Here is a 25,369-nt window from a genome sequence, read left to right as displayed (position 1 = left end):
ATTTTGCAGGAAAATGGATGGAGCTAGATAACATTACTTTGAGTGAGGTAACCCAGACCCAGAAGACAATTATCACATGTACTCACTCATAGGTGGTTTTTAAACATAAAGCAAAGAAAGCCAGTCTACAAATCACAATCCCAGAGAACTTAAGACAACAATGCAGACACTAAGAGAGACTTACATAGATCTAATCTACGTGGGAAGTAGAAAGTAGAAAAAGACAAGATCTCATAAGTAAATTGGGAGCATGGGGACTCTGGGGGAGGATTGAAGGGGGAGGGGGGAGATGCAGGGAAGAGAGCAGAGAAAAATGTAGAGCCCAATAAATATCAATAAAATAAGTTTCCCAAAAGCCTCCCCACACACATACACACACAACACACACCCTAACACGTAGGAATACATTTGTTTAGGATATATGGTTTAAAGAAAATTTTTTTTTTTTTTTTGGTTTTTCGAAACAGGGTTTCTCTGTGGTTAAAGAAAATTTTTAAAAGATATACTATTAACCAAATTAGCATTGAGCTGAGTGGTAGAATTTCAGGAACATTGAGCACTTATCTCTATTTTTTAACCACTATGATGTTAAATCAGAGTAACACATCAGTAACAGGTCTGGGTATGGTGGCCCACGCTTTGGGGTTCATAGTCAGCCTGGTCTACACAGTGAGTTACAGAACAACAAAGGCTATGTAGAGAGGAACTATTTCAAAAAAAAATCAAAACAAAAAGTGGTTTCAAACAAAAGTTACTATAAATTTAGCAAAAAGGGCCATTCCCAATGCATTCTTAGTAAATGGTTTTAAAAAACTTTAAATGCTATATAAACTTAACATTACATAACAGTGAAGTTTGTATTCATACCACTTAGGGACACTGTTTTAAGACTATGTTCTACCTTAAATTTTTTGCTATGCTTTGATAGTATCAAATTATTATGAGAATCTAAAAATAAAAAAATCTCATTTTAGTGTGTATTTCTTGTTATTGGACATTTTTAGTTTCCTATTCTAAGAAAAGTCTGTCTGTAATATTCTAATAAGACTATTTTCTTATCCTTTAAATATTAACCTTATAATTATGATGTGAACACACCAAAAAGCATGGTGATAGTGTTTTGTGGAAGGATTGTACATTTTCTTGATTTTCCTAAAATTGGCTCAGATACTAGAAAAAGGACTAGAATTAAAGAAAGGCATTATGTCCAGGGTACTTTATTTCAAGAAAATATCACTATCCTTAATGTGGTCATCAAATCCAGACTCAAAGAAATGCATCCGAAGTATTTTTGAGTTCACAACCCATTTTGATACATATATATTGCTGTGGTGGTTTGAATAAGGATAGCCACCATTGGTTCATGTATTTGAACGCTCGCTTGATCCTCAACTGGTGGAACTATTAGGGAAAGGATTAGGAGGTGTACCCTTGTTGGAGGAAGTGTGTCACTAGGGGTGTGCTTTGATTCTTAAAATCCCACGTCATTCCCAGTTAGCTTTCTTCAGCCTTGTGATCGTCGCAAAAGATATAAGTTCTTTTGTGCCATTAATACCTGCTTGCTCAGCTCAAGATATAAGTTCTCAGCTCCTGCTCTTGCACCATGAATACCTGCTTGCCTGCTCTTTGTCATGATGGTCATGGACTATAACTCTCTGCAACTGTAAGCCACAATTAAGTCTTTCTTCAGCAAGTTGCCTTGGCCATGGTGTCTCTTCATAATAATAGAAAAATAACTAAGATACTTACTTTATCCTAACCAATATTCTGTGTGGTATTCTCCAATGCTCCCCTATAAACGGTTCTAACATTCTGTTCATTCATCATAATTCATAATAGCTTTTCAGTGATTTATACATCTCCCTCCCAGTTTTCCATTCCTAATGCTTATCTTTGTAAACTACATTTTTATTTATTGTGTGGTTTACATAGGTGTATAGGTATGAGTATGCCATGATGTCAAAGTCAGAGGACAAATTCCAAGAACTTGTTCTCTCCTTCCACCACATGGGTCCCTAGGATAGAACTCAGGCATGGTGGCAATGGCCTTTAACCTGTTGAACCATCTTGCCAACACCCTGTTGCTTATCTTTGTATCTCCACTATGTGGCAGCAATGAGTATGTCCTCAAAAAACATTTGTTGCATGGATATTATTGCTCTCACTTAAAGGGCAAAGAAACTAACCATATGGTGGCTCACAACCATCTGTACTGAGATCTGGCGCCCTCCTCTGGCATGCGGGCATACATCGAGGCAGAATGTTGTATACATAATAAAAAAATAAATAAATCTAAAAAAAAGGATAAAACCAGGCTGTCCTCAAACTCAGAGATCCACCTGCCTGTACCTCCCGAGTACTGAGATTAAAGGCGTGCTCGACCACTGGCTTCAGAATCACTGTTTTAAGTATGATGCATGCATTAACCCAATTCAACTTACCCAAAATCCTAAATGATAATAGGTAACACTTTATAGAAGAACAACTACACTTCAGCACAAAGAGGTTAATTTATACAGTATGATACAGTAGGTAAGAAACAGGGTCAGAACTTGGACTGAAGGAATCTTCTTAATGGTTATACAGAAGTCTTTCCACCAGTAAGAACTCAATTGGTTAGCCGGGCGATGGAGGCGCACGCCTTTAATCCCAGCACTGGGGAGGCAGAGGCAGGCGGATCTCTGTGAGTTCGAGACCAGCCTGGTCTACAGAGCTAGTTCCAGGACAGGCTCCAAAACCACAGAGAAACCCTGTCTCGAAAAACCAAAAAAAAAAAAAAAAAGAACTCAATTGGCAATGGAAGGAGAGTTTCCAGCAGTGGCACATATCTTAGTTCAGCTACTCGTGGCTAAAGCAAGAGAATCACCTGAGCATAAGCATTCAAAGCTAATTTGAATTGGAAATTAATTACATTAGTTGGAAAAACACCAGCAAAGACCAGAATATGCCAATAAAAAATAGGCAAATAAATTTAGTAAAATAACCATAAAAGTTAACTTTAAAAGTTGTTCCAAATGTAAGCACCCACCCAATATTCCTAATTATAAAGATTTAAAACCTGAGTTGTGCTAAATCCATAGCAGTTCATCTGTGATTAGCAACTTTTTAACTTTTTTAAGATTTATTTTGCCGGGCGGTGGTGGCGCACGCCTTTTATCCCAGTACTCTGGAGGCAGACGGATCTCTGTGAGTTCGAGACCAGCCTGGTCTACAAGAGCTAGTTCCAGGACAGGCTCCAAAAGCTACAGAGAAGCCCTGTCTTGAAAAAAAACCAAAAAAAAATTTATTTTATGTGTATGAGTATTTGGCCTCACACACTATGTGTGTGCATGATGCACTAAAAGATCAGAAGAGATTATCAGAGCCCCTGGAACTGAAATTTCATATGGCTGTGTGCTATCATGTGGGAGCTGGGAATCAAACCTGGCAAGAGCAACAAGTGTTCTTAACTGGTAAGCATCTCTCCAGCTCCCCAATTTTTTAATTTTAAAACATAAGTATTTAGTCCTCCCTCTACTTTTTACCTTTAGCCCTCTTTATTTACCACTATTTAAAAGAAAAAAAACTACTTGCTTTCAACAACTGCTTTCTTTCAACACTTAAGATATGAACAAAGTCTCTAAGTTGAAAAAATTTTTTAACATATATATTGAGTTCAATCAACTGAATCAGATTACTGTACAATTTCCATTTGGTGGTTCTTCATTTTTATTTTGTTCATTGGTGCTTTGCCATGGGTGTCAGGTCCCCAGGTATAAAAGTTACAGAGCTAGCCGGGCGGTGGTGGCGCACGCCTTTAATCCCAGCACTTGGGAGGCAGAGGCAGGTGGATCTCTGTGAGTTCGAGGCCAGCCTGGTCTACAAGAGCTAGTTCCAGGACAGGAACCAAAAGCTACGGAGAAACCCTGTCTCGAAAAATCAAAAAAAAAAAAAAAAAAAAAAAAAGTTACAGAGCTACTATGTGGATGCTGGGAATTGAACCTGGGTTCTCTGGAAGAGCAGTTTTTTTTTTTTAACTACTCAACCATTTCTCCAGCCCCTTGGTGGTACTTCATAAAAGCCAAACAAATTTCATGAAATCATTTCTATGTCACCATTATGATTTTAAAAGACAACTAATGAAAAACTTTTTAAGGAAACTCAAAGTTGAAAATTATCAAGTTAACACCTCAAGCAAACTTATTTTACTCAAGAGAGCCACTCCTTCATTCAAAGCATTTCTATAACCAGAAAACCAAGATGGTCAACAAGCACATCAAGTTTTACCAACTCAACCTCTATGACACATCAACTAAGAGACTTCCAGAGAATCTTAAGAGCTGAATTATCCCAGACATTATCATATATAAACATTTGGTAACCCGTCATTGAAGAAAGAGGTCAAAAAAACAATATAAGAAATCCTAAGAGCACAAACACTTGTGAACTGTCTGCCTCGTGTCTACCTACTCATGAGATCACTGCAGAGCAACCTAACATGGTCACAGATACACAACCGAATTAACAACTTAACCTTATTCCATGGGAAGCAATGTGGAATGTGAAGGGCAAATATTTTCAAACAACCAAGTTTGGCATTTCAATGATACTTTGAACTGGTGGTTAAAAACACACAACAAAGGAGAATTAAAAACCCAACACTGTTTCCATTGTGAACTTCCAGTTTTAAGAAGGGAGTGATTCAAATATCGGAATGCCCACTGTGCACAATTCTGTACCAGTTATCCTAGTTTCACAACTAGGGATTTGGGCCTAAGAGGTTTTGTTTAAATTACAGAAACTGAAATGTAAATATTTAATCATTATATCCAACATACTCAAAATGTTTTCTGTTGAAAGCATGAACTTGTTGGAATTCCCAAGAAATCCCTTATTTAATCAATTTTCAAATAAGGACTTATTCCTCCAATAATGAACAAAGAGTGGAAACACCTGACCTCTGGCTGGTGATTCATAATCACATTCAAATACTTTTAAATTTTTCATTCATAAGACTTTTCCATTTTCTGCCTCTTTAACTTGCAATTCTTACCATTTTAATGACTGGCACAAGCACCCTTGTGCTCTGCCCACATTTGTGTCTAGTTAAAGGCTGGTTGGAGGCTTTAGTTTCAAATCTCATTTTCTGGTTTTGATCATAGAAAGAGCATAGTACAGACCCCAGAATGGATAACACTGTACAAGTTTTAAAAAAAAAATGAAGGGGGCAGGGGGAGGAAGCAAACAATTTACAGCAACTGATGTTGGGGGAACTATTTCCAAGTGAAATAAGTACAACCCTAGGACAATTATACTATAATTGAGTGTAAAATCTGTAAGTAACAAAGTTCCCAAAAACTTTTAATATTGCAATTTCAAGAACTGTGTTTAACAGCCAACCAGTTCTTAATAGCTAAATTCTGGGTCAGAGAAGCTAAGGTAACACTAAAATAAAAAGAACATTATAATAGAGCATAAAAACAACCAAACTACCTAAAAAACATTGCAAATACACATGAAAAAACTCCAAACACATTATCAGGTCACTATCTAGAAAACATCAGCTTTTTCTTCCAGAAGGCCTATATTTCATAGGGATAACAGTAAGCGGGACCAGGACATGAAACTAAAATCAAACTGCCACAGAAAAAGGAGCCCATGAATAGCTATTTTAGAACACTGACCAAGCCAGCAGTCTCAACGACAGCTAGAATATAAGCGATTACTACCGCTGTTTGATTATAATAGGTTCTCTAGGGTCTTTAATAAGAATGTAATACACATTGCTATGGGCTTTAATTCTCAAATGTGAGGATAATATGATAACACAATTTAAAGAATAAATTGGAAAAAGAAAAAAATGAGAGGCATTGCCTGAAGTTTAAAATATATTTTAAGTCTACACAAACTGTTTAGTAAATACAATTTTCTCTGGGTTCAGCGTCAAACAAACTATAAAGAAAACAAAGTATCAGGGAAATTTTAAAAATAGCCTATTTTCTACTTTTAAAACTCAATTTCTTCGATTGTGAAAATGATTTTGTGGTTATACTGTCAAGAATTTTCTCAGCTATCTATAAAATATTTACATAGATAAAAAACATGACAAGAGGGGTTTATTTCAAAGCAATTCCATGGGAAGGGGGATGCCAAAGGGTAAAACTAGAAAGGCTGAAAGTTGACAAATGTTAAAAGTACCTGGGGAAGGGACTGTCATACTACTTGGTTTGCTATGATTCAAATTTTTATCAATTAATTTAAAAATTATGTACTGACTATATGCATTTAAACAGTTCCCTTTAATTTAGTTATGATCTCCATCCACTAAAATTAAAAAAAAATGACATCTGATCCACAATGGAACCAAAGCAACACAACCACAAAATGGAAATCCCAACCCCATCTCCATTTCAAGATGTAAAATACAAATGCCACCCACAAAGATCTAAAAAAACTAACCTAAAATCACAGCCAATCATAGTCATCCTGGTGGGAAATCCCAACACTGCTCCAATAGCTTCCTGAAACTTCCTGACCAAATTATGGTCTACTGGTTTGTTCCTCTGAAGCACTAAAACCACTCAAGTCAGGCTACTGGAGGACCTACAAAATAAAAAGGTCAGAGGAAAAAAGTATATTAGAATTGGGAGGTTAATTATTATATCAAAATTTAAACACAATCAGGTATTTCTGAAGCAACAGCCCTTGAACACCAATTTGCATTTTTAGGACCTGCTTTGAACAGTAACTAAAGAACTCAGAAATCAATAGCTATACAGTGTTTCTAATGACACTTAGACAATAACCCTGAAAACTGTTCTCAACCCAAACAAAATGATAGCATGTTTAACAAATGAAAAGGAAAACTAAGGAAAAATGCTGTACACATTAAAATTATTTTTCACCTTCATAAGTGCTTTTTGGCCATAGTGGGAGACAAACGATAAACATCCTGGGAATTCAAGGTTGAACTTTGTCACTCAATCTTAGACAAAGTTTTTATTTGGTAGTGCCACTCCTTCCTCTCTTCTCAGAGATCTACCTAGAATAAATTAAACCTTTTAGGTCATGCCTAGATCATCATCCCCAGATTTATTTATTATAACGCTGAAGGACGAGAGTCAAACAGAGTTAATTGGTAATTATTGCTTAACCCATTGTAAAAGGCACCAGGACAAGAATCTCAAAGTGACCTGTCTTCCAATGAAAGAGGAAATTCATTTAGAGTACCTCCAACTCAAACAAACCCTGAAGCTCAAAACTGAAATCCACATATAGTTAATTATCAGATGGGTTACCAACTGTAAAATTTCAGTGGTAGTGTACTTGCCACCATATTCCTACTTCAACCCCATCACCCAACCAACACAGTTAGTTTAAAAAAACCATTCTACTATTAGTCTAATAAAAACATTAACAGTAAGGAAAACTAATTGCAAGTCAAATGTGTTAGAAAATATAAAATGGCAAAAGCACAACAGAAAGTAGTTATCAAAGAGCCAGCTGTGATTGCCTTTTGGGGGAAAATACTGGTATTTAGTTAGATCAACCTTCCTAGTGTCTTGCATATAGGTATTAATTATCATGCTTAAAAAGACGCCTCCATACTGACCTCAGGAGCTTAATGAGGTAGAGGAAGAAATAAAAAAAAAAAAAAACCTCCCTAAGAGAAGTTCTCTTTAACACTGCAAAATAGCATCGCATGAAACTTCATTACTTTTGTGGGGTGAAGGACAGGACAGATTGTCTTTGAAGGAGTGGCAGAAGCGAGCAGGCAAGGGATGAGGCACTCCCTTCCAAAAGGTAGAACACCTGGGTGTGGTCCGTGACAGAAACATAGCTGGTGGTCATTTCAAGAGAATGATTTTGCACTAGTAGAAACTTCAAAAAGTGGGAGCACATTCAAATATCATGAGCCATTGGTCATACAAAGTGGTTCATGGGGAGAAAAAAAAATACAAAGCAGATACAAGTTGATAGGTATTATTTCTAAACAAAAATTAACAACTGAACAAATAACAAATGAAAAAATCTTACTCTTTCCCAGGCTATAAAGGCAGTATATAACATAAAAACAACTACCAATATATTCTCACATTAAAAAGGCACCGCAATTTGTTTTCCTATGAACCAGACACTTCAACCCTTTAAGGCAAGCATTACTATTGTCATTATATAGATGAACAGAAATCTGAAAAGATCAAGGTCATGAGTTCAATGTGAACTGGAAGCAAATGCTATTTTCTACACCAGACTGCTTCCCATGAATGGGGAATGTTGCCATCTCCTCAATCTATGCAACACTGGTGCTAAAAGAAGTAATTCAATTCACGTTATCTACAAAGGAAACACATGATAGGCAATTAATTGTTTATAATAGAGGTGATGTGAAGGGAAAGGAAGTAAATTTAAAAGAAGCATGACTGTTTAAGTTGTAAAACACGTGATGGAAAGAAACTGCATTGGAGGTATGATACCTCACTAGGGGATTCTGTACCTGGGGGTGGGAGGAAGGGTGGTTGTGAGAAGTTTAAGGCGGAAGCAATGAGAAGTACTTAAATGGTGGCTAGTAGTAATACAGAAAAAAACAGCCACAATCCAACAGACTACAGAAGAGGGAAAGGGGGCGGGTCCCAGGGTTTGTAAAGAAGGGGTTGGGAGGAATGGCAAAGTTTGATGGAGTGGGGGAGCGATTGAGAAGGCCACTAAGACTGCAATTATCCAACCACTGACCCGCTTAATGTTCTGCCCAGGAATGGTCTCAAAACATTCACAGTGGAAATCAGTACCCTGTCCCCGCGTCAAGGATAAACAAGCCAAAGGACCTAAGAAAATGGAAGGTTTCTATGGCTCCAAACACAAAGAAGGAGTAAATGCAGGGAACCAGACAGGCTCTATTAATGTCTGCGCAAGCACCATGGAAGGAGATGGGGTAGACTAGATGTTTCAGGCGAGGCTCTAAATTAGGACTGGGGAAGAGTGACAGAGAAAAATTTTACACACACCCCCCTTAATAATGCATCCCAATATCTACGAAGCTGAGAGATTTAACAGGGAGATAGAATTTGGGGAGGGGAAGGAATACACTAATCAGTCTACAGACTGACCCTTCAACCTTAATTCAAAAGCCGTGGGAGCTGGGGAAGCGGAGCCCACCTCAGCTCAGGAAAAACTAGGGGTTTCATAAGGGTCGTCGCAAGGGCTGCGAAAAAGCAAGCACGCAAAAATGATGCAGAGAGCAGTCCTCGGTGTGTCCCCTCCCTCACCTTTTTCATCTAATCCCCAGCCCACTACCCAATGAACTACCGACTCCCTCCCACACTTTCCAACCCGCCCACTGCGACGACGAAAACGGAGGCGGAGAGCGATTGGTGGGGCAAAGGCAGGCCCACACGCGGCTAAGGCCAGTGGAAATGGTGTCGCCTTAGCCGGTAAGAAACAGGGTGGTCTTCATCTCAGGCAAGATTTACCGGCACCGCGACGTTTCGCCATTCGTCATTTCCTTAATGGCTGGCACCTGCGAAGCGTCACAAACGCGGATAGCTAACCCCTTAGTACCATGTACTAGCAAGACAGACATCAGCCTCCGCCGCCATCTTAACAGGCGGACCGACCCTAGTCACTGCCCCCCCATCCCCAAGGTATCTCCGCCACCGCCGGCGAATCCCACGAGGACGTAACCCTGCTCCCGCGAGAACTCACCGGCTAAGAACAGCACCATCAGAAGACGCTGCTCGCGCCTCCGCAGCTCCTGCACTCAGCAGCCACCCTCGGCCGCCTCCGCGTGATCCCAGGAGAACCTCCACCGGACAGGGGAAAACTGAGCCCAGCCAGTCCCAAGCCTCTCCTTACACCCAAGCCGAAATCGCTACAGCTCCGCTCTCACCCCACGCGAAGCGAAAAGCAAATGACGCACAACCTCACGGAGCACTAAGGGGCGGAGCCAATATGCCGCCGCCGGCTCCCGCATGCGCTGTGCGAACTATCGCGATATTACGTTCAGAATCGGCTAGACCTTCGTAATTCACTGCAGAATGCCACCCGCGCCTCGCCTTTAGGAAACGAGATATCGCGAGAACGGCTGCAGGATCCTAAAAAGGAGAAAGGCGGAGCTTCCTGAAAATGACTGGGAGTTTTTCGGGGAAAGGGAGGAAGCTCTCGTCCTTTAGGGATCTCGCTTACCACGAGGTTTCCGACCCACTGCGGAGCTCGCTACCAAACCTCGCGATGATTCAGCTCAGCGCCAAATCTCGGCCATGTCTTGAAAACTGCCCCCGCCCCCGATTTAGGTGTCTAGAGCCTGCCTAGTGCTTGAGGAAAATTTAAAAAGTCAACCTATTTATTCTCACGCTTCCCGCAGGGCTGTACCAATTAGCCAAACTCCATTCTGGAAGCGAAGAAATGGGTCCCCATTGTTACCTGCCTCAAGGAATGACGTGCTATCCTTACTAACACAGAAAAGATGTTCCGTATCACAATAAAAACACAAATGCAAATGGAAACAATGACACAACAGTTTTTGCTCATCGGGGGGAAAAATTTAAAAGACCTCTAATATCCATATTTCTTCCATCGCCGCACTGCAGGCTAACCTGAATCCATCTTAATCTAAGTAAAGGTTCGTATTATTAGTTCTCCCTCCAAAGTCACCAGATTTAACTACCGGAGCTTTACCTTAGCATAACCAGAAAGACCCAATAAAGTGATTTTCTTCAAACAAAGGAGTCTGCCCTCAAAAGCAAATTCAAGCTTGGGGTGGGGAAGTAGGTGTGTGAAGATTTTAATATGGCAGTTTTTCCATGTCTAACCAACAGTGTTTCTCCAATAAATCTTGGGATCCAGTCTGGCCCGTTTGTGGGCTTTTCCATTCTAATGCATTGTTCTGTCTATTCTAATTTAAACATGCTACCTTCAGAGTACAGTTTAATAGTAAAAGTATCCCCCATCTTTAGTTATTTTTAAAAACATTTTCTCGATTATTCTTAGCCATCCTCCCATCACGAACTTTAGGATTGTTAAGTTCCAAAAACTTAGTCTATTTATTGGAATTGCATCAATTGCATAAATCAATATAGAAAAATGGACATCACTACAAAATTGAGCCTTCCTATTCAGAAGCATAATAATCTCCATTTATGCAAACGCTCTTCTTCTATTGTAGTCCTCAAAGTTTTACAGTTTACTTCCAGATATTTTTTATTTTTCTTGGTATTTAGAGTGGGACTTTTTAGTATTTCAAAATGTTCATTGCTTATATACTGGAAGACGTCATATTTGACTATTCACTTTTGCAATTAGAAAAATGAAAACATCCTCAAATATAGTAATAATCAGTAAAATGCAAATGAAAGCAACGACATGTGATTTTTTACTCTAACTGGAAAAATATAAAGATCAGTAACAATTTATGTTGGCAAAACTATGGAAAAATAAGCAATCTCACACTACATTGGGTAGTGTAAATTATTATGGCCTTTGGGTAAGGGAATTTAGACAAATCTATCAAAATTCAAAATGCGTACTTTTTGATTCAGTAATTACTCCTCAAAGAATTTCTCATACAGAAATACCCTCATACAAGCAAGAAACATACACAAACCCATTCATTACTGCATTACTTGCAATAGTCCCCTCTCCCCCCCCCCCAAAGAAAACAAGCTGGTGTACAACAATCAGGATATGGTTAAATAACTATAGTCCAGGCATGCAACGCAACGGTAGGTATAAAAATGGGACAAATTCGGATCCCCTGATAAGAGAGCTGTAAGACACATTGTTTTAAAAAAAATCAAAGCAATGAGACAAAATGAATGTGTCCAGCACCATACATATACATACACATCAGGACACGCGCGCGCTCCTAGTACTAACCATGAAGCCTGCCTGCTCGCCCCTCACCTTCCTTTTCCTCTGAGGCCGCCTTCCTCCAATCCTTAAAAGAAAAACTGAAGACCTGGCCTTTACTCCCCCTCTAAGGGCACTTGATCAAGGCTAAAGCCGGTACCTTGCATCCCCACTGCTGGCCGCTCTCTTGCGCACTGTTCGCTGCTTCCCCGCTGTCCTGCTGTCCCCAAAGATGCAGATAGCTCTCTGGTGGAGGCCGCTGAGGACTGGGGGGGAGGGGAAAGGAGGAGGGGTTCGGGGAAGGTTGCTGTGGCCCCTTTAGCAGTCTTTCCCGAAGGCTCCCTAAGGCTGCCCCCTCCGAGACTCGGAGCCGGGTCCCGTGGGAACTGCCCCCTACCTCGAGGAGTCTAAGATGGCCCGTCCCCCAGGCCCGGGAAGCGGGGAGGGGGGTACGACGCTCACCTCAGCCACAGTGGCTCAGCGGCGGGGCCTGCAACTGCGTGCAGGGTCTGCGGCCAGCAGCAATACTGTTCCCCCCCCAACCCCCTCCCTCGCCCTCGGTTTAAAAAACCTCCCCCTGCGGCTCAGCTCACACTGGATTTAAGGCTCCACCTACCACGCGATTAGCTCCGCCTCTGTCCCTTGAGAGGGCTCTCCTGATGTATTCTGGTCACCTTGCGGGGAGCTACTCATGGCCCAATAAAGGCAACTATAGATAGGATCACTAATGAACTGGGATTTGATTCTTGTACAATGGAAATCCATGAAGGGGATAAAACTCGATTTACATTTTAAAAATTAAGGAATGGGGAAGGATGGGTAAGAGGGCAAGATGGGACACATTGTGGGGGACCAGAGAAAGGGAAGAAGAGAACTACAGTGCAAATCCACAAAACACTTTAGGCACAGCGATCCCTCAAACATTTCTCCTTTATACTATGTGAGGTGGCACTGTGGCTGGAGTACTCTGTAGAGGATCTACATTTGTAAAAATGACCTGGAAGGAGATGATCCTATTAACCTCTAATCTCTGGAATATAGCATGAAATTGGAAAGCGAAGGGATTTGGGGGGAGCATTGATTTGCAACTCAGAATGTTTCAATAAGGTTCGAATTTTAACAAATGTATCAATTTGATGTTTAGAACAAAAGTGAGCCAGGTGGTGATAGCCCGCATCTTTAATCCCAGCACTCAGGAGGCAGACACAGGTGAACCCTGAGTTCGAAGCCAGCCGGCTCTACAATGTGAGTTCTAGGATGGCCAGGGCTACACAGAGAAACCCTGCCTTGAAAAAAAAGAAAAAGAAAAGGCACTAGTGGAAAAACCCTTGAGACATTAATTCCGACATTGCAGAACAGTGGGCCGTGGCTTGAATTGGGAATCTGCTGAAGGAAACCATTACCTCCGTCCATGTGTATAGTTGCACAGTAAGTTTTCTGTACAACCTAAGATGCACAGACAGCCCTCTTAGGTTGTCTTGTTGTATGTTCTTAACAAAGATGTATTTAGGCCGGGTGATGGTGGCGCACGCCTTTAATCCCAGCACTCGGGAGGCAGAGGCAGGCGGATCTCTGTGAGTTCGAGACCAGCCTGGTCTACAGATCTAGTTCCAGGACAGGCTCCAAAACCACAGAGAAACCCTGTCTCGAAAAACCAAAAAAAAAAACAAACAAACAAACAAAGATGTATTTAGTGAGTGTTATTCCATTATAAGGCGAATTATTTAACTAATACCCTATGTTAAGTCTTAATTATTATTAAAGCAAAAAGCAGACATTGGAAAGGACTAGCCATGGTTCTATACCATTCATCCATCACCTTGGCTTCAAAAAGGGCTGCAAGATAATCAAGAAAATCACATCAATTATGAGCAGTAACTGATCAGAGAAGTGTATAGCTTTGCCGGATAAAACAGCATACAATGAACAGACTTGAAATCTCCAAGGACAAAAGGGGCCATAAATTCACCAAGGAAAGTGTGGGGATACATTTATGCCAAAAGAAAGAGCTGCTGAGCACAATCTTTCTTGCGTTGAAGAAAGCCACTGCCAAAAACTGAGCCCCCACTGCCTTTGCATATAAAAAAAACCTAAAAATACTTACAGAAAAGAGAAAGGGGGAATAGCACTACTAACTGAAACTTCACTATAACTAAATGTGTATTTCTAAGACTTTTCTAATGGTGATGTTTGTTGAAAAGAAGTAGCTAGACTCAGAAACTTACTCCTCCCCAAAACAGAAAACCTCTCCAGAACAGTTTCAACATGCAGCCTCACCTGAAATTTAAGAAAATTCCAGTTTGTTTAGAATATTTCTATGCCCTCGCCCACCCATTTAATAAGCACCTTCATTGTAGAATCTGGTCTCTTACAGCATCTGCTTCAACTCTAATAACCCACAGTGCCCTTTCTTATTATAACCCCTGCCTTTCTACTGTTAGTTTCCTAACCCCCAAATCCAATTCCACACCTCTAATTCTAAAATCCCCTATGTACAATAGCCTTAGTTTACATGTAAGTCTGCAGCTAGTTCTTTTGCTACCTCCATTCCCTCCAATATTAATTTCAACAAGTACCATCCCCCACATACATTTTGACTTTTCTTATTGTAGAAATATTAACAGTATAAGCCGGGCGGTGGTGGCGCATGCCTTTAATCCCAGCACTTGGGAGGCAGAGGCAGGCGGATCTCTGTGAGCTCGAGACCAGCCTGGTCTACAAAGGGAGTCCCAGGACAGGCTCCAAAGCTACAGAGAAACCCTGTCTCGAAAAACCAAAAAGAAAAAAAAAGAAATATTAACAGTATATTTGAAAGCATGAAGAAAACAGTAAAAATTGGACTCGTGGAGCTGGGGAGATGGATTCATGGTTAAGAGCACTGCCTGTTCTTCCAGAGACATGGGGTTCAATTTCCAGCACCCACGTGGTAGCTCACAACTGTCTATAATTCCAGTTCCAGGGGACCTGACACCCTAATGCAAACATACATGCTGGCAAAACACCAATGCACATAAAAATTAAAAAAATAAGCGAAAATGAAAAAGAAATGTAAAAGGAGGGAAGGGAAGGACTGGGTATATAGACGGCTGGAAAAATGCTTGCCTTGAATGTGTGAAGCCTTGAGTTTGAGCCCCAGCACAGGAAGACAGAAAGAAAGAAGGAGAGAGTGGAGAGGGAAGGAGGGAGAGAGAGAAAGAAAGAAAGAAAGAATGAGAGGGAGAATAACTAAATTTGCAAATAAAGTAAAATAAAATAAATAAATTGGACTCACCACCCAGAGAGGACATAATTGTTCTTATTTTATGCTCACTTAACATTTTTCTACATATTACATCTAATATATATAGTTCTAAAGAAAACTATAATACAGTAAATTATTAATGACTTAGTGAATATTTGTCATAATATTGAATATTTGTCTATAAAATTTCTAGATTTTTTTTCTGCCTTCCACAGAAGTGCCTTTATTTATTTACAGAACCTAGGAAATGATAGCCTATATATTAAAAAAAGGAAATTCCAAAATCTTCTATCAGCATCTGAGTAGTGGTGAAAGGGCCTTTCATTTCCAATAGCAGCCACCTTCAGGATGAATCGCCACAAGCTTCTCTCCATCAGCTGCCAGCCATTCAGGCCCAAACAACTTGTGTCTTCTGAAATCTTGATTGGCTTCTGTGTTCTCAATAGACCTCTGTCCCTCTGGGTCAGCTCCTTGTCTTATAGAATCCCATAACTGTCAAGAACTTCCTTAAGGGAGAGAGCATACGGATAGGGCAGGAGCAGGAGAACTTGTTCCATTTGCAGTCTAAAATCTTACTGGGGTCCGCAGTCATTGATAGTGCAGAATATTGGGTTCTCAAGCCTGAAGGGACTGAGACACCCACACCCCCATCTCTTCTATTAGACAGGACTTCTGCTTATCACCATTGACAATATGGTTGCCTTAGAGTTCCAAGTAATGCTTGTTATTGTTCATCATTGGCACACCTCCTTGAGGAATGGCACACTGATCCAGTGGATCTTGCCAAACAGCTTGCTCATTACTTCTTTGCTGCAGATACTCTCGAGAGACAGTAGGTTGTTTATTATTCCACTCGACCCTGTGGTTGTAATCCTCCTTGTACTATTGGATATCCTCATTGGTGAGATGGGAGAATATGTCCAGCATCCTAATGCTCTGAGTGGATTGCCCTGGAAAACCACCAAAATCCAGCTGATACAACATAGCCACCTGTATGTGGACACCAAAAGCTCACCAGTGAGTAACAGGTAAGTGATGCATAGTGAGATCAAGTGTCTTTCATGGTCTAAGATATAAACAAGGAGACCTTGCTGTCCCAGCCTTTTGTTTTAAATTAACTTTATTTATATTTTACATCCCAGCCGCAGTTTCCCCTCCCTCTTCTCCTTCCATTCCCTCCCCCACTTCCCCACTACCCCTGTATCCACTTAAGTTTCTTCTTTTTTATTTCTTTTTTTTTTCTTTTTCTTTTTTTTGTTTTTTTTTTGTTGTTGTTGTTGTTGTTTTTTGTTTTTCGAGTCAGGGTTTCTCTGTGGCTTTGGAGCCTGTCCTGGAACTAGCTCTGTAGACCAGGCTGGTCTGGAACTCACTTTTTTATTTCTTTACTTCTTAATTTTACATCCTGGCTGAAGTTTTCCCTCCCTCCTTTCCTCCTAGTCCCCCACACACACTCTGTTCTCACCCGACAATCCACTCCTCCTCTGTTTCTGTTCAGGAAAGGGCAGGTTTCCCATGTATATCAACAAAACATGGCATATCAAGTTGCAGTAAGACTAAGCACCTCCCCATGTATTAAGGGTGGGTAAAGTGACCCAGTATGAGGAATGGAGTCCCAAAAGCTAGTTAAAGAGTCAGGGACAGCCCCTGTTCCCACTGTTAGGAGTCCCACAAGAGGACCAAGCTACAGACCTATAATATATATGAAGAGTACCTAGGTCAGTCCCATGCAGGCTCCCTGGTTGTTGGTTCAGTCTCTACGAGCCCCTTTAACCCCAGGTTAGCTGATTCTGTAGGTTTTCTTGTGATGTTCTTGACCCCTCTGGCTCCTACAATCCTTTCTCCCCCTCTTCTGCAGGATTCCCCATGCTCAGGCTAATGTTTGGCTGTGGGTCTGCATCTGTTTGCATCAGTTGCTGGATGAAGCCTCTCTGATGACAACTGGGCTATGCACCAATCTGTGAGTATAGCAGAATATCGTTAGGCATCATTACATTGACATTTTTTTCCCCAGTCGTGTTTAGTTCTACCCGAGATCTCTGGACCATCCACCATACCAGCACCTCCTTTTAATCTCTGAGAGCTTGTTGCTGGAAGATGACTGTTTCTCAGGCTTTGTCACAAACATTTATGGCGGAATATTCTCTCCCACAAGTCAGCTCTGTCCCATCAGTTGGATCCCAAATAACCACACAGAGACTTATTATTATTATTAAGTCTCTGTGTAGTTATTTATAAATGCTCAGATAATAGCTTAGGCTTATTAATAACTAACTCTTACAACTTAAATTAACCCATATTTTTTATCTATGTTCTACCACATGGCTTGGTACATTTTCTCAGCATGGCATGTTCATCTTGCTTCTCCCCATGTCTCAAGATTCTCCATGTCTCAAGAGTACCTATCCTTATCCCAGCAAGCTCTCTCCCTGTTCACAAGTACCATCTAACTTTTTCATCCCTAGCTATTGGTCTTTAATTTAGCTCTTTATTAAACCAATGAGAGCACCACATCATGACAGTGTACCAAAAGTATATTCCACAACATCGTGGTCCAGACACTGAATGGGCTCTTCCCGAATTCATCCATAAATAGACTGCAGTTGGGGGTAGCATATAGGTGACTGAGAAAAATCCAAATACAGCTATTATTCATTCCTATGGTTCCCTTCCAGAAAATTCCCTTCTTTTTCAAGTCTCTTGTATCTCTAAATATTATTCAGCACCAAATCCTTCCAAGTCGGTTCATGGTGGTTAGAGAAAAACTTGACTGTTTAATCATTGGAGATCCAGTAGAGAGTTTTGACACCGAACGATTTTTGCTTGGTTTGCTCACACATTCAATAAAAGTTCAAAAAGTTCCAATCCTCGTTTTCTATTGCTTATCCTCTCACCTCAAAGTTTTTGATCAGTAGCGATTTCTCAATGTCAATGACCTATTTCCCTCTTCCTGCCAGGATTGAGTGGTCTTCCGGGGTGACTACCATCCCAGGTTCCTCTCAGATTTCACCTATTCTAGCTCCTAAATCCCACTGTAGGTCAGATTGTTATGCTATCACTTCCTCCTGTGAGCTCACAGACACTGGTAGTTGTGTTGGGAGCCTGTTTCCAGCACATCACCAGAAGCTGCTTCAGTAGTGGAGCTCTCTCGGTAAACCAGATCACTCTCGTCTGTAACACTTTTGTTTGTTTGTTTGTTTGTTTGCTTTCTTGCTTGTTTTAGAGACTGGGTTTCTCTGTAGCTTTGGAATCTGTCCTGGAACTCTCAGAGTAGACCAGGTCAGCATCAAATTCACAGAGATCCACTGCCTCTGCCTCCCGAGTATTAGGATTAAGGGTGTGCACCACACCACCTGGCTTCCTGTCTATAACATTTTTATGGCAGCATGAAACATTTTTTCCTTCAGTGTGTATTTAATCTAGGGTTTTTCTTTTATTTTTGGTTTTTCAAGGCAGGGTTTCTCTATGTAACAGCTTTGGCTGTCCTGAAAATAGCTCTGTAGCCTAGGATGGCCTTGAACTCACAGACGCACACCTGCCTCTGCCTCCCAAATGCTGGAATTAAAGGTGTGTGCCACCACTGCCCGTTTTTTGTTTTTTTGTTTTTTTTTTTTTGGCAAAAACACTTTTCTAAATACAAGTGACTTCATTATTCTAAAACACTCTCTCCAGATGTCATGCTTAATCTCAATTGTCAGCTTGATTGAATTGAGAAGCACCTAGAAAATGAGGAAAGCTTACATCTGTGTGAGTCTGGGAGCATGTTTCCAGGGAGAATTAACTAGAGACAGGGAGGCTCATGATGGCATAGAAGGCTATAAAATGAGAGAGGTGGGGTGGGAGAGAGGGAAAGGGGGAAGGAAGAGGGAGAGACTGTTCTAGAATGCTTGTCCATTCATGTGCCAAGCCTAGAGAATAAAGCAACACAATTTCAGGACAGGTCTTTCCCATTAGTTTAATCCCTCCTGGCAGTTCCCTCGCAGATACCACAAGAAATGTACTTTATTAATCTCTTAGGCACTTCTCAGTCTAAAAAAGGTAAAAATCAGAAGTATCACAAGCGCAGCCCTGTTCGATGTGAAACACAAACACATCTCTTGAGATATAAATTCCACTCCTAAACCCCCACAAAGTAACATGTTCCTTTTATAATGAAAGTGCATTCAGTTCTTCTCTAAAAGTTCCTATATAGTCTTAACAATCTTAATATTGTTCAAAAATCCAAGTTCAAAGTTTCTTCTGAGACTCAAGGCAAATTCTTAGCTATCAAATACAATAAAATAAAATTTAAAAAACCTATAAATCACAAATTTCAAGAAACAATGTACATAATATACATTTCCAATCCAAAGTGGGAAGAGGGGGCTGGAGAGATGGCTCAGTGGTTAAGAGCACTGGCTGCTCTTCCAAAGGTCCTGAATTCAATTCCCAGCAACCACATGGTGGCTCACAACCATCTATAATGAGATCTGGTGCCCTCCTCTGGCGTGTGGGCATACAAGGAGGCAGAATGTTGTATACATAATAAATAAATAAAATTTTAAAAAAAACAAAGTGGGAAGAGATTTGGATGCAACCAAAGCAAGACTGAATGCCAATAAGAAAAACATTAAATCCTACAGATGCATGTTTGGTATCTGGGGTCATGATACAAAGCTCCAACTAGGCTGGGTGGTGGTGGTGCACGCCTTTAATCCCAGCACTCAGGAGGCAGAAGCAGGTGAATTCCTGTGAGTTCGAGGCCAGCCTAGTCTACAAGAGCTAGTTTCATGACAGCTAGGACTGTTACACAGGGAAACCCTGCCTTGAGACGATGATGGAGGAGGAGGAGGAGGAGGAGGAGGAGGAGGAGGAGGAAAAGAAGAAGAAGAAGAAGAAGAAGAAGAAGAAGAAGAAGAAGAAGAAGAAGAAGAAACAGCTCCAACTAGCCAGGCAGTGTTGGCACATTCCTTTAATCCCAGCAGCACTTGGGAAGCAGAGGCAGGTGGATCTCTGTGCTTCTGAGGCCAGCTCTGGTTTACAGAGCTAGTTCCAGGACAGCCAGGGCTGTTACACAGAAAAACCCTGTCTTGAAAAACAAAAACAAGCTCCAGCAAGCTTTGTCAGCCTTGCACCTACACCTTGCCATTTGCAGCCTACATGGCTGTACTCTTGAATTGGTTTTGCTCCCAGCTTGCCGCTGTCCTTAGTACAAAGACTACAGACTTGGTATCTTGAAGTTCCTGGGGTCTTCATTCTCTGTTTGGCTTCACTCTCCGCTTCCCACATAGTCCTCTCAGGGGCTGCCTGCAAAGATCCTGACCCTGCCACACATTGCTTGGCCTCCCAGGCCTTCTGGGTGGAGAATATGAATGGATGGATACCTCTATGACCCTGTAACGTCTGCACTTAAGATACTTGCAAAAACCGCACCACATGGTTGATGCCAAGTTCTGCCGCTGACTGAGCAGTACCTGGGTCCCTTTGGACCATAGACACAATGCCATCTGACTACCGTCATGGATTAACCCAGAGAAAAACACACACAGGCAGCTCTATATACACAGAGCCCCAGTGATTTCTTCTCCAAGCAAAATCTTTCAAATGGGTTAAAACACTTACATTCTTTTTTGTTTGTTTGTTTGTTTGTTTTTTCGAGACAGGGTTCCTCTGTGGTTTTGGAGCCTGTCCTGGAACTAGTTCTTGTAGACCAGGCTGGTCTCGAACTCACAGAGATCCGCCTGCCTCTGCCTCCCGAGTGCTGGGATTAAAGGCGTGCGCCACCACCGCCCGGCTATTTTTTTTTTTTTTGGTTTTTTGAGACAGGGTTTCTCTGTGGTTTTGGAGCCTGTCCTGGAACTAGCTCTTATAGACCAGGCTGGTCTCCAGAGATCCGCCTGCCTCTGCCTCCCAAGTGCTGGGATTAAAGGCGTGCGCCACCACTGCCGGGCTAAAACATTTACATTCTTGATCCTGCAATAGGTGAGGTGTGGCCAATTTCTAATAAACCATTAAGGCATCTTTTTTTTTTTTATTTTTTTTTTTCCATTAAGGCATCTTTGCAATTTCTCAGTGCAGACTACTTACTTTACTTCTTTCAGTTTAGGGCTTGATTTTGACCCTTGAATCAGGGTCTCACTTGAACTTCAGGCTTCACTTGAACTCATAATCCCCTTGCCTCAGCCTTCTGAGGGCTGAGATTGCAAGTGTGTATTACCACATTCAGTTTCTGGCTTCTTTTTAAATGTCTGGATCCCTTCAGTTGTCACTTTCTAGGATAAACTTCACCTGCGCTTCTTTTCTGAGACAGCTGCAAAAAGTTAAAGCCATTCTTCTCTGTGTTTTGTGCATGATCCTCACTATAAACTTGGCTAGAAACAGGCTTAGTGTTTCTGTGGAACTTCTGGATGTATGAATAAGTGGGTCTTTGATTCTTGTGCCTTCTCTTGGGCGCTTTTCCTTCTGTTGATGGGTCTTGTCCAACTTTGATGTGATAGTTTTTGTTTGATTTTATTTTATTTTTTTTGACTGACTGATGGACTGAGATGGTTTTATTTATTTATTTATTTATTTATGTTTTTTGAGACAGGGTTTCTCTGTGGTTTTGGAGCCTGTCCTGGAACTAGCTCTTGTAGACCAGGCTGGTCTCGAACTCACAGAGATCCACCTGCCTCTGCCTCCCGAGTGCTGGGATTAAAGGCGTGCGCCACCACCGCCCGGCTTGTTTGATTTTATTATAATTTATTTGGTTTTGTTTTATTTTCTCTTATAAGTCTATGCTTCTCTAATGAGACAGAAAGGGAGCAGATCTGGATGAGAGGGGAGGTGAGGAGAAACTTGGAGGAGTAGAGGGAGGGGAAACACAATCAGGATATATATATATATATATATATATATATATATATATATTCTTTTCTCACTATATATATATAGTGAGAAAAGAATCTATTTTCAATAAAAAAGGAAAATATCTCATTTTAAATAAAATTAAAATTTAAAACAAACAAAAATGCCAACATTTTGACTTTTGGTTTTTGGATGCTTCTAAGAGAGAGAGAGACAGAGAAAGAGGGGGAAGGAGAGGGAGAGAGGGAGAGAGAAAATCAAGTGTAGAAAGAGAGATGGGATTTGGGGAAGGTTAAGGTAGTGAAAAGAATATGATCGACATATAGTGTATAAAAATAGTAAATAAAAATTTTAAAATTCATTAAATTTACCCTTACTGGTTAGTGAAATATTTAATTATTCGACATTTTATATCACATTAACCCATAGTCTTCAATTTAGCTGACTTTAGAATGTTATTTATATTTGTACATTTGCTTGTATTTTATAGTTACAAGAGAGTTAACAAGCCAGGCTGTGGTGGCACGCCCATTTAATCCCAGCACTCAGAAAGCAAAGGCAGACAGATCTCTGTGAGTTCAAGGCCAGCCTGGTCTACAAGAGCTAATTCCAGCCGGGCGATGGTGGCGCACGCCTTTGATCCCAGCACTCGGGAGGCAGAGGCAGGCGGATCTCTGTGAGTTCGCTCCAAAGCCACAGAGAAACCCTGTCTCGAAAAACCAAAAAAAAAAAAGAGCTAATTCCAGGACAGGTTCCAAAGCTACAGAGAAAACCCTGTCTTGAAAAACAAAAAACAAAAACACACACACACACCCAAAAAAGAGAGAGCTAATAGCAAAAAAATGATTTATATTTTATGTCTAAGGGATATTACAATATAACTAATGCTTATGTTAGAAGTATGTGTTTTCCAACTATTTTATTTGTATACAATTTTTAATCAATATTCCCTGTTCTATATGCTCACAACGAGATATCCTTGGTAGATATTAGCCTTTAGCAGTAACTCATTAAATGTTTAAAACGGTTTTTTCTTTTTAAATATTTATACTGTCACTTTTGATATATGTATATCTATTCCTTCACTGATTATAGAATACCAAATAAAACTATTAATTATTCAAATAGATTTAACAACTGTTAATAGTATATTATATGTTTTTCCAGATCTTTCTCTACCTACACACTCTCACACACATATACATTAATAGCTTTTTTAAGTCAAAAGGGGGAGATAATGTTATATGTGTGTGTATATGACTCACACATATGTTGATTTCTTATACCCTTTAATTTTTTTTACATTGTAGATAGAGGAATATAACCTCTAACACATGCTCTCTATAAGTACTTTACATCTGAATTACATCTCTGTCTCTAAATGATTTTTCAAGTATAATGGAACAGTCTCTGGCGTATAGTACTCAGTAGTTTTGTAATATTTAATACTTAAAATTTTGATATTTTTCATAGCACATGATGAATCTCTGTAAAATTCAGTGTTTGAATCAAACTCAAGGCCTTATGCATGCTAGGCAAGCGTTTTCTCAGAGAGTTATACCCCTAGTCTTCTAAGGATATTTAATCACTTTATTATAAAGTGTCACCTAAGAACCTTGACAATTCTACAGGTGATCTATTACAACTTTGCTTATCACCTACTGTCAGGTTTTATTCAAATTTGGCAGTTAAAAAGAGAAAAGAGAGGAGCAAAGAGAAAAATTATCCTTATTCACAAATTGTCTTTACATGGGAAATCTTAAATATCACACACACACACACAAAAATACACACACACATCTCTAGTAAATTTGGAAAGGTTGGAGAATATAATAGCAACACACAGAAACCAAATTTCTCTATACTCAGAATTTTTTGCTGTGTTTTGTTTTGTTTTGTTTTTAAGACAGGGTCTTACTATATACCACTGGTTGTCCTGGAACTCACTCTGTAGACCAAGCTGGCCTAGAGGTCACCAAGATCCGTCTGCCTCTACCTCCTAAGTGTTAAGATTAAAGGTGTGCACCACCATGCCCAGTGTATACTAACAACTCATCACGACTTAAAAATTTTAAAGCTTGGTTCTGTAAAGCAAAGGACACTGTCACTAAGACAAAAAGGCAACCCACTGACGGGGAGAAGATCTTCACCAACCCCGCAACTGACAAAGGTCTGATCTCCAAAATATATAAAGAACACAAGAAACTAGACTTTAAAATGCTAATTAACCCAATTAAAAAATGGGGTGTTGAACTGAACAGAGAATTCTCAACAGAAGAAGTTCAAATGGCCAAAAGACACTTAAGGTCATACTCAACTTCCTTAGCGATCAGGGAAATGCAAATCAAGACAACTTTAAGATACCATCTCACAGCTGTCAGAATGGCTAAAATAAAAAACACCAATGATAGCCTTTGCTGGAGAGGTTGTGGAGAAAGGGGTACACTCATCCATTGCTGGTGGGAATGCAAACTTGTGCAACCACTTTGGAAAGCAGTGTGGCGGTTTCTCAGGAAATTCGGGATCAACCTACTCCTGGACCCAGCAATACCACTCTTGGGAATATACCCAAGAGAGGCCCTATCATACAACAAAAGTATATGCTCAACTATGTTCATAGCAGCATTGTTTGTAATAGCCAGAACCTGGAAACAACCTAGATGCCCTTCAATGGAAGATGGATGAAAAAAGTATGGAATATATACATATTAGAGTACTACTCAGCAGTAAAAAACAATGACTTCTCGAATTTTGCATGCAAATAGATGGAAATAGAAAACACTATCCTGAGTGAGGTAAGCCAGACCCAAAAAGAGGAACATGGAATGTACTCACTCATATTTGGTTTCCAGCCATAAATAAAGGACATTGAGCCTATAATTCGTGATCCTAGAGAAGCTAAATAAGAAGGTGAACCCAAAGAAAAACATATAGGCATCCTCCTGAATAATAACCTTCATCAGGAGATGAAAGGAGACAGAGACAGAGACCCACATTGGAGCACCGGACAGAAATCTCAAGGTCCAAATCAGGAGCAGAAGGAGAAAGAGCACGAGCAAGGAACTCAGGACCGCGAGGGGTGCACCCACACACTGAGACAAGGGGGATATTCTATTGGGAACTCACCAAGGCCAGCTGGCCTGGGTCTGAAAAAGCATGGGATAAAACCAGACTCGCTGAACATAGCGGACAATGAGGACTACTGAGAACTCAAGAATGGTTTTTTTTGTTTGTTTGTTTTTGTTTTTCAAGACAGGATTTCTCTGTGGCTTTGGAGCCTGTCCTGGAACTAGCTCTTGTAGACCAGGCTGGTCTCGAACTCACAGAGATCCGCCTGCCTCTGCCTCCCGAGTGCTGGGATTAAAGGCGTGTGCCACCACCGCCCGGCGGCAATGGGTTTTTGATCCTACTGCACATACTGGCTTTGTGGGAGCCTAGGCAGTTTGGATGCTCACCTTACTAGACCTGGATGGAGGTGGGTGG

The 25,369-nt window shown here is 40.6% G+C and overlaps 1 protein-coding gene and 1 pseudogene across 1 annotated transcript in view; both read right to left on the bottom strand.

Moving 5' to 3' along the window:
• Positions 1-9,809, bottom strand: part of LOC121443059 (E3 ubiquitin-protein ligase HUWE1-like) — a 135,352-nt gene extending 125,543 nt beyond the window's left edge. The window contains exons 1-2 of the mRNA XM_041644738.1: positions 9,682-9,809; positions 6,439-6,582 (exon numbers count right to left, since the gene is read on the bottom strand). The gene's annotated coding sequence lies outside the window, so the exon portion shown is untranslated. The remainder of the gene's footprint in view (positions 1-6,438; positions 6,583-9,681) is intronic.
• A 515-nt stretch (positions 9,810-10,324) lies between these two features.
• LOC121443065 overlaps positions 10,325-25,369 on the bottom strand; it is a 47,847-nt pseudogene continuing 32,802 nt past the window's right edge.

This window comes from Microtus oregoni, unplaced genomic scaffold, assembly GCF_018167655.1.
Source record: "Microtus oregoni isolate MIOR12 unplaced genomic scaffold, Mior012 000099F_ref0000060, whole genome shotgun sequence".
Classification (NCBI taxonomy): domain Eukaryota; kingdom Metazoa; phylum Chordata; class Mammalia; order Rodentia; family Cricetidae; genus Microtus; species Microtus oregoni.
The sequence above is the reverse complement of the archived record's forward strand: the minus strand, read 5'-3'. Positions and strand labels throughout refer to the sequence as shown.